The sequence below is a fragment of the Limulus polyphemus genome, unplaced genomic scaffold (genome assembly GCF_000517525.1).
Source record: "Limulus polyphemus unplaced genomic scaffold, Limulus_polyphemus-2.1.2 Scaffold7656, whole genome shotgun sequence".
NCBI classification, from domain to species: Eukaryota; Metazoa; Arthropoda; class Merostomata; order Xiphosura; family Limulidae; genus Limulus; species Limulus polyphemus.
This window is the reverse complement of record NW_013673266.1, coordinates 1,484-11,641: the sequence shown is the minus strand read 5'-3', so window position 1 is coordinate 11,641 and position 10,158 is coordinate 1,484. Positions and strand designations below refer to the sequence as shown.

The window sequence follows — 10,158 nt, the reverse complement described above, 5'->3', positions numbered from 1 at the left end:
AACGAACGAAGTATATTAATTTACCTCGGTTACTAATCAAAGTCAGCATAATAAAAATCATTATAGAAATTAACGTTTTTGGAACAATTTAGTTACAAAAGTATGGGAGATTGAGAAAATAATTTTACCTTATCTCAAACTCTAATATTTAAAAATATAACTAAAGAGTTCACAATATCCTCCAGTAAAATTTTCTGGAAATTTTATAAATTCAATAGAGAAAATGAAATATAAAAAAAATTAACATAATATGAATTAATATAGTAAAGAATATTTCCGAATACCCTTTTTAAATACGTGATTTACAATCAAAATAGCAATATAACATCTGAATCATTTTGACTCAAATTAGGCATTAGGTGAGCTATTAGCTGACTTTCTGTTATGTTGAGCTGTTGATAATTTTGGGCTGTAGAGATAATATTAAAATGTTCTACTGCTAACATTACAGCTGTGATATTGTGATATTGAAAGTGCTTTTAATTTTTTTCTTCTTCAAAATATGGATCTCATCAGTACATAATTCTTTACTTTAACCGTTTTTCTTCTATTCTACACATCTCTATTGGTCGCACCTTGAAAGATAAACAATACTACAAATATTTTATATTTTGTAACATGAAAGTCTACTTAATTCCTATTTTATCAAGAATATAGTTTCTCAGATACAACTTCTAGACAGATGAGGTGGCCGAGTGGTTAAGCCGATGAACTGCTAATCCTTATACAATATATGATAAATTGAAAGTCGACAAGGATGGAATTAAAACCCACTGAGGGTCAAATTTTAATGGGTTTGTTCTTTATCACTTTAACTACCATCTCGTCTGACGGTATCAACATCATGTTCATATTTTTGTTAAAGGCTATAATAATCAATAGTAAGAAAGAATATTTATAACAATATGCTGAATTTAACAATTTATCCAACAAGTTTTAACAAAATGTGAGTATGCATTAAGAAAACGCGAAAAATACAATAACTTTATTTAGAATAATGTCGCCGTTATATTTCTCGATACAATTAAGTTTCTCCAAACATAGCTATTATTTATGAAGTATTTTTGTATACGAATAGTAAGGGGTTCTGTCATATATAAAAAAAACAAATATCTTCAACGTAAGAGAGAATATAAATTGTTTGTTAATTTTGTTATTTTAAATAACCAATATATCATACTTTAAGATATTTGGATATAGCGGAACAACTTTATAGGATATATCATCAATGGCAATAATATTTAACTTATCCTTAACTGAAGTAATTTACATCAATACTTGGATATTAAAAGCGATGTAGAGGAAAACCCTTATCAGAATTTACTGCTATTCAAAATTTAATTTAATGTTTATGTTATTGTACGTATAAAGATATTTATAAAACAAATAAATAGAAGTCATCCTGTAAATAACAAATAACTAATATCTTGTGAAAAAGTTCGTCGTTTTATTATTAATCGAATATCTCATTTTCACTTACTTTGATTTAAAAGAGCTTCATATTTCCATCATAAAACAATTTGTCAAACATAGCACACGTTGCCATGGTTACACCCTGGACATGTAAATATTTATAGATGACCTAAGAATGCTGCATTTTCAGAATATCATCTTTAAATTTAAAGTAAATAATTAGATGTAATATAACTAGAATTTCCAATCGTAAAACGTTAATCTATTTTCAAAATAGTAATAAAAGTAGTATTCTAAAGCTAACTTGCGAGATAACAAATTCTATTGTTTTTATGATTATGGTTGTGTTTATCGTTCATTTACTATTTCCTTCTATCGTTAAGTTTATCTGTGAATTTTTAGTTGCATTAAAGCACTAACTCATCTTATACTTAATCATTTGCATTTTGAATAAATATTTCTGTATGATGAAACTGACACCAGCTTCCCTATTAATGTAGCAAAATATTTTGTAAATTTATGATTACATGAGGTGTATTTTCGTAACCAAACTCAGTGAATAAATACTCTGTCAGAGGCTTCGCTAAGAGAGAAAGAGTCAAGAAATACTTAGTGAATTATTGTTGATTATCTCTTGGCATCATTATTAATATCGAAAGGTATTTTTAGAAAAATACGAAAAGCTAATATTTAATATTCAAGATTTTTTGTTTATTTGCTTTACAGCAAAGCCACGTTTGGTAATCTGTTTTGTCAAAGTGGAGATCAAACCTTGGATTTAAGCATTGTATGGCCGTAAATGTACCGTTGTCCCACCGAGATTACACGAAGACAAGATACATTTTAGAATAAATAGTACATTTATGTCTATTATTGTAAAGAATAAACAAAAGCTGGATTAATGTGCTAAAGCTTTTCTTTCTACAATTAATTAATTCATAATTAGTAAGTAAGTAAGTTTTTAAACATGAAATTCTACATTTAGAGAGAACCTCATTTTTAATGACTCTCATGGCTTTATTGAAGTGAATGTAATCTTCGAGTGATACGTTATTCTTTAATATTCAGATGCGGTCCTAGTGACATTTCCTCTGAACTACCTATAAGAAGAAATAATAATACTTTTCTTATAAGGCCATCCCAGTGACACAGCGGTATGTCTGTGGTCTTATAGCGCTAGAAACCGGGTTTCGATACCCGTGGTGGGCATAGAACAGTTAGTACATTGTGCTTAGTTACCAACAAACTTTTTAAAGTTTAAATATTACTTTTTTATACTTATTCATTGTGACGATACCATGATAATTCTAGAATTTAAAAAAGTTTATGAATGGATATTTTAAGATGAAACTTTGTAGAATGGACGGCAACTGCCTGTTCATATTGTTAAATAGAAAGACTTCGTAGCAGTTCATCTTTCAAGATTCGACAAACATAGATGTGTAGAACAGAAGCGAAACGGTTAAATTATCAAACTATGTACTTATGAAATCAAAGGTTTAAAGAAGTAAGAAGCAAACGTTTCTTTGCCATATTTTTAAATATGAACAAGTTTTTATTGACGTGATAAATATAAACTCTTAAAACATCCTTTGATAGATTATTTAGGCAGAGTATTAATGATGAAACTTTGTAGAATGGCTGACGACTTTTCAAACGTTGTCCTCAACACTTGTGTTGTAGACACTAGATTAAATATTTTGTTGGTTGAATGGTTCTGTATACACATTTCCTTATTCGCGTCAAAACAATATGAATTAATTCGATGAGATTCTAACCTACGAGTAAATAGCCCATTGGATTAGCAATCTGTCGTCTTAACCACTCGGCCACCTAGTCTGTGTTAAATTCTATATCTGAGAAGCTAGAATCGTGATGATCTAATAAGTAAATAGAATCTAACATTATAACGTCCCCACGGCTGAAAGGGCGAGCATGTTTGGTGTGACAGTGATTCGAACTCGCGAGTCGAGCGCCCTAACCACCTGGCCATGCCGGACCAAGAGGAAGGGATTCAAATAGTAATTATAAAAAAGAGGAAGAAAAAGATCGTCGTAGTTTTGTTTTCACCAGTAACTGTGATATGCGATGTCACTTAAATTTTGTTACAATAAACTTTAGGCTCACTTCATTCTTCCTCTAAATTAATTATAATGCTTTTGTCGTCTTATGTTACACAATAAAATAACATCATATAAAAGGTGTTGATGGGCTATTCTGAATTAATAGTTTTATTTTTTAATAGTATTCTTCTTGTGAGAAAGAGTCAGATGAAAGATTCTAAATATTAAGGTTCTTGTACCATAAAATTATGAATTTTACGCAAGATAATTGCGGTCAATCCCTTTATTCGTTAGTAAAATAGTAGCCCAAGAGTTGGTGGTGGTTGGTAATGACTAGCTGCCTTCCCTCTAGTCTTACACTGCTAAATTAGGGATGGCTAGAGCAGATAGCCATCTTGTAGCTTTGCGCGAAATTCTAAAACAAACAAACAAACCCTTCCTCTTCGAGGTTGAATTAAACGTCACTATGTAAGTAAAAATGACGGAAAGATGAGATTCATTACAAATACAAATATCATAGAATTCTGTCAGTCAGTAATAGAAATTGAGGAAATCTACAATTGACAGTGCAGCTTATTCTGGAGCCAATTCATTATCAGACGAGTTATCTTCATAGAGATTTCTAATTTTTGTAGTAGTATAGTGTGACGTGACTGACAGAAATAAACAAAACTAATGGTGGAACAACACCAAGCTATATTCCAGTTTCATTAAAAACAACCCACTACAACTAATAAAAATTCTGAACTGTTGTTGTTGTGCAGCAATAGTTGGCTCATGCTCATATTCTTAACTTGCAAGGTGCTGTTTTCGATTGATACAAGTCTCCAGCAATTCTTTGAAAACAGATAAATTTTCAGTAAGTTCTTCAATATTTTCTATGTCACCTTGGAAAACATTTTACAATTTATCACTTCAACAGATGAACTTTGTATTTATTTGTTGCTTGAATTTAGTTGGGGAGACATTAAACAATTCAAAATGTAGGAAATAACGAACAAGTAAAATCACGCATAGATGTTTACCTGCTGCTCTATATAACGACGATGGAGCAAGTCAGATAATGATGCAATTGATATATTAGTTGAATAGCAAGGTTTAATTATCCGATATTAGAACACTGCGATTATTTTACTAAAACTGTTTAGCATCATTTTATACTAATGTGTAAAGTAGTCACATACTTCTGTTTTTAAATGCAATGACATTTTAACCTGCTGAGAAGAGTCTTTCAAAGATGAAATTAAACAAATCCAATTGAGATCGTCATATTTGAAATAGAAAGGTATGTTGGAAAAGTTGAGACAGCAACACTCTCTGGTACCATGCTTACTATTGAATATCACTTGAACTATGATGTCGCACCTAGCAGCTCGTTTTCTGGCAGCAGACATTGTTCATCGTTAAGTGTCATGGTGGCATGACAACTTCCGGCTGTCAAGTGTAATGGCTGTATGACAGTTTCCGCTTGTCATGGTAACCTAGCTACATGCTCCTAGCAATGCGTTTTCTGGTTCCACTTTTTTGAACTATGACGTCATTGTGTCTACCCTCTCCCCACTTAGACACTCAATCAGTGTGAGGTGTCTGAACACTTCGGATAACTACTTATGTGTTAACTAAAATGTTATTGCTCTTGTTGTACATTATTCGTCAATTCTATGGAAAGGAACTTTAAACATAAGTTGAGACAAGTTGAAATCCTTATGCATTCTTACAGAAGTATGGCAACACTGTGCATCTATATAAACATTATCCTTAGTAAGACTATCTGGATAAATACAACATTCGCCTATACAAACACAATACTTAGTAATGCAAACCACCTACAGAAATTTAATAACACTGTCTGCCTTTAGAACCTTTGTAACATCATCTGTCTATATAACCTTAGTAACGGCATCCACCTATAATAACAAGCCATCTGGTATCAAAATATGATGTCATCCCCCTCCTTAAATTCATCCAAATAGAAACACCATTTGTCCTAGCAGCACTAAACTTAATAATACAGTTGACCAAATAATATCATCCACCTATAGAAACACCATCCATCTTTTTAAAACACATGTAATACAGTTCAATAATATGTGGTAAGTTCGGTGTACATATCTAGTCATGCATATGTATAGTAGAATTTGAATAAGTTATAGAATTGAGAAGTTAAAAACTATAAATATAAAAGGCTTATTGCACATGATACCTCAACTCTCTTTCTTATTGTCTTATGCCTTTTCTGAGGAATCCAATTACTCATGAATATTGCAAGCCTGTAGTTTTTCTCACTCTCCCACTGTTGGATGTTTAAGAGTTGTGCAGCATGCGATTAAACAGTAACAGTATAAATACACCAATACTGAAGCGTTCCGATGTGGATTACTCATCACCCCTCATGGCATTCTCAGTTGGGAAATAGACTCATCACTCAGTATATTATACGCACTATTCTCATCTAGAGCTATATATGAATATATAGTAATGGTAGAAAAATGTTAATAATAAAAGAATATATATATTTTTCTCTGAACAAGTAACATAATAACACAGAATTATCTTAAAGTAATAAATAAATCACCCGCTAGGGGTTCATAAGTTTAGTTGACAAGTGGTTGGGTTTAAATTTCGCGCAAATTTACCAGAGGGCTTTCCACGCTAGACGTCCCTAATTTAGCAGTGAAATATTAAAGGAAAGGCTGCTAGTCATCACCACTTATCAGTAATTATTGAGCTATTCTTTTACCAACGAATAATAGTATTGATTGGCTGAAAGGTCGAGCATGTGTGGGAGGATAGGGATTCAAACCCGTCAGGAGCCCTAACAACTTAGCTAAGATATTGATAATAGGAATTTTCTGTAATAATATGGATATGTAATGTAGAATATTTGAATGAGTTATATCCTAACTGACACCAAGGTACATGAAGATAGAAGAAATAATTTCCATTGTTGTCTTAATTTTCAGGATTGTTTTGATTTCATATGTATTTTTTATTTGCTGAGTTAAGTTAGTTAGCTATTATTTATATCAAAAAAAGCAAATGAGGTCAGTTTTTAAAGTTAGAAAATGTTGCTGGAATTCTTTTAGATCTTGCCCTAATTTAACTATATAATATTCAGTAAATAAAGTGTTCGTATCAAGAGGAGTTGTTTCATGTGTTATAATCTCGTTGATTTTCTCACATTTACAGGATCTACCGAAAATAACACAACAGAAACACAACTATAGGAGGTTATCCTTTGTGAAATCCACTAGATGAACAACATTTATGTTTAACACGATACAACAGTCGGTACAAGTAGTTAGAGTGGGGCTGAGCACGACATAATGGATAGTATACCGGGCTGAAGATATGTTGTTCCATGGCTCTTCCCTTTCTACCCTCGAATCTCCGACTCCAAGTATGCTCGCCCTTTCACCCGGGGGGCATTATAAAGGGACGATGGATCCCACTATTCCTTGATAAAGATGTAACCCAAAAATTGACGGTGGGTGGTGATGACTAGTCTTTCACTGCTAAACTGGGGACGAATAGCGGTCGTGTAGCTTTGCGCAAACTTCAAAACAAACAAACCCTTTCTACCTCCACAAAAACAACAAACAAGCAGTCACTTTTGGGCCATGGGTGATTTAGAAAAGTGATGGTCAGGTTCCAGTATTCGATCTGACAAGATTAATCCAAGTTAATCTTCGTGTAGCTATGCACGAAATTCAAGAAAAAGAAAACACCTAAACAAAGTTAAAGTGTGATATTTTGTAAAAAAAGTTTAACTCTGAAAGGGAGGATTTTAAAATCAGGCACTGTGGGATATTTACAGTGTATTTATTATTCTTCTCTTGTTTAGTTTATTACTAAATAAAATTATTACTAATATCACTAGTTTACTAAGTTATTAACTACAACTATAGTAGCATTAATCACTAGTTCATTTAGTTATTAACTAAAGCTATAATATCATTAATCACTCATTTATACACAAGCCACGAACGTAGAAGTTTAGGTAGTTGATCTTTATATTGAAATAATCTTTTTAATGCGGAGGCTAGGTCTGTATATTAGTCTAAGCTGAATTTGAGAGTAAAATATTTCTATTAAAGAGGAGAGTTTTTTTTTTCAATTTGTAAGGATTGTGAACCCATAAAAGAGGGGAAATTTGGGATCGGTGTGCACGTTTGCTGGTGGTTGGAATTTGTTCTTTAAGAAATTGCGTGTAATCTTCGTTAAAATATGAGCCAAATAGCCAATATTTAACATGTGTTTGTGTAGAAGTGAAATTTCTTCGTATAGAATACAATAATTCGAATACATTAAATATCATGTTTAACAATGACATGACCAGATTACGTTTCTACCTCTGTTTATCATAAATGTACTCTTACTTGCCTTTACATCAATTTTAATAGTTTTATCTTCTACTTCTTCAAATAAATATACACATATTTTAATTAGGGAGACTTTGGTGCTTTCAAAAACCATTTTCTTCGTTTTGAAACAATCAGATAGTTATTGTTATGTGAGTAATTATCCCAGGTCTTCAAACAAGGTGCACTGATTGGCTGCCCCAAATGGGAGGATATAGAGACGAAGACGTCATAGTTCCACTAAGTAGAACCCGAAGGTGCATTGCTAGGTCGCCATGACCAGCGCAATATGTCGTTCTGCCATGACACTTGATGACGGAGGTTGTCTGCTGCAACAGAGTGCATTGCCAGGTGTAACATCATAGCTCAAGTAAAAATGTAGCAGTCTTGGTTAAAACTCTATTTACAGCATTTTTAAGGTATTAAACTTTAGATGTTGCATTCCATCCAACTCAAGTACTGAGTGAAAGGTGCATTGCAAGTTGTGCATAGTCCAGACGTTATGTTTCGCCTCATTGGAAATCCATAGCAAAAGAAGACTTTTAAAGGAATATGATCATTCTTAATGCCATGCATTCGGGCATGCATGTAACCCACGAAAGTCATTATACATTTAGCATAGATTGAACATAAAGATTTTTTTTCTTCTGTGACATAACGTCACTTGGTTTTACACAATGGGTCGAGTTTCTCCAATTGCTATCAGCTAGGATGCATCAGTAATAGATTGAAAGTGTGACCTATCCGTAGTAAACGCTTTCTATAGAAAGCTAAGAACAGTTATATGTAGATCCTTTAAAATTTAGTGGAACAATTTGAGTTAAAAGGCTAAGCATAATAATTATTGTATATTATTTAGAGATCTAAATAAGTGTCCTTTTCAGGAGAATATATGTTCTACGACAAATTTATCATAGAAATAAATTAGTGATAAGCATTATACATATAAAATGTAAGAAAATGGAAAACATTTGTCCTGTAAATTAAATATAGAAGCAAAACTATAATCAGTATATTAAAGGTATATTAAATAGATAACTTAAATATAATTGGCTAACTGTCTAGTTCAATATTTTTAAAATGGAACATCGGATACAAGAGAAGTGAAAGCTATAGAACTAATGAAATGTCGAAGTGTTTTATACGTAAAGTGACGAATAATGGTAAAAGTTTCTGTCCTATAATATTTGCTTTGTTCAAATAATGGAAATATTAAAACACAGTGACAAAAACTAATATATGTACTGTTATAATAGCTGTCTTGTTATAATAATGGTTTTACTTGTAACTGTTAGGACTCATAATTAAATCTAGACTACAATGCTGATGGCATAATCACCTGTTAACACACGTTGAAACACCTTATGATGAACTCATCATCCTATTTAACCATTTCTTCTTAATTTCCTGTATGCGCCAAAGGAACATATTAGTTACACCCTTGTGAAGGTCTTAATCATAGATCTACGTTCTATCCACTGGCAATAAAAATACTTGTACCTCACTATGAACTGAGACATCTGTTCAACTGATGTTATACCTTTTTCTTTACATGTTTACCCTCAATGCAGTATCTTAGGTAGGTAAATACATAGCACTCTCCTACCGATCCCTTTAATTATACAGACAAGGTGACCGAATGGTTAAGGCGATGGACTGATAATCCATTGGGCTATGCCAGCATGGGTTCGAATCTCCTCCTCGTCGAGATAACATAAAATATCCCCCCCAGTGGGGAACTTACAACGCTAGAAATCGGGTTTCGATAGGCGTGGTGGGCGGAGCACAGATAACCCTTTGTGTAGCTTTGTGCTTAACTACAAACAAACTCTTTACTTTAATTTGAATATATCTGTAGCTTAGTGTTTGACTGTGTGTTTGTCTTTTCTAATACATCTTAAAGTCATCCTTGAAGAGAATCTTGGTTCAGTTAGCCTTAAGAAAACAAGAACATGAGTTGTGACAGAAGAAACGTATGTTCCGTTTTTACCAAGAGATGTTTTGTGGCTTGATTTTATCATTGTCTGCTAAGCTTCATTCGTCTCAAGCATCTATTTTCTAAGACTAGCAAGGAAATCTTAATCTGAATATACCCAAGGTAACGTGACCATAAAATTTTCATCCACAAAATTTAAATCATTACACAGTCACTAATGAAAAAGGAACAATTAACTTCAATTTTTTTCCCACAGACTTTTTTTGGACACAAATTATATTTTAAGTGTTTTTATTTGTATTATTGTATCATTTCTGCTTTTAAACACATACCTGTAGAGCAAAAATCACCTCTCATCGTAATACGTCATACCTATCGTTAATAT

At 32.4% G+C, this 10,158-nt stretch overlaps 1 non-coding gene across 1 annotated transcript; it reads left to right on the top strand.

Annotated features, from left to right (window-relative positions):
* Positions 1-9,462: 9,462 nt before the first annotated feature.
* On the top strand, positions 9,463-9,544 carry Trnai-gau. Its single transcript has one exon. It is a non-coding gene; the product is annotated as a tRNA-Ile (tRNA).
* Positions 9,545-10,158: the final 614 nt, after the last annotated feature.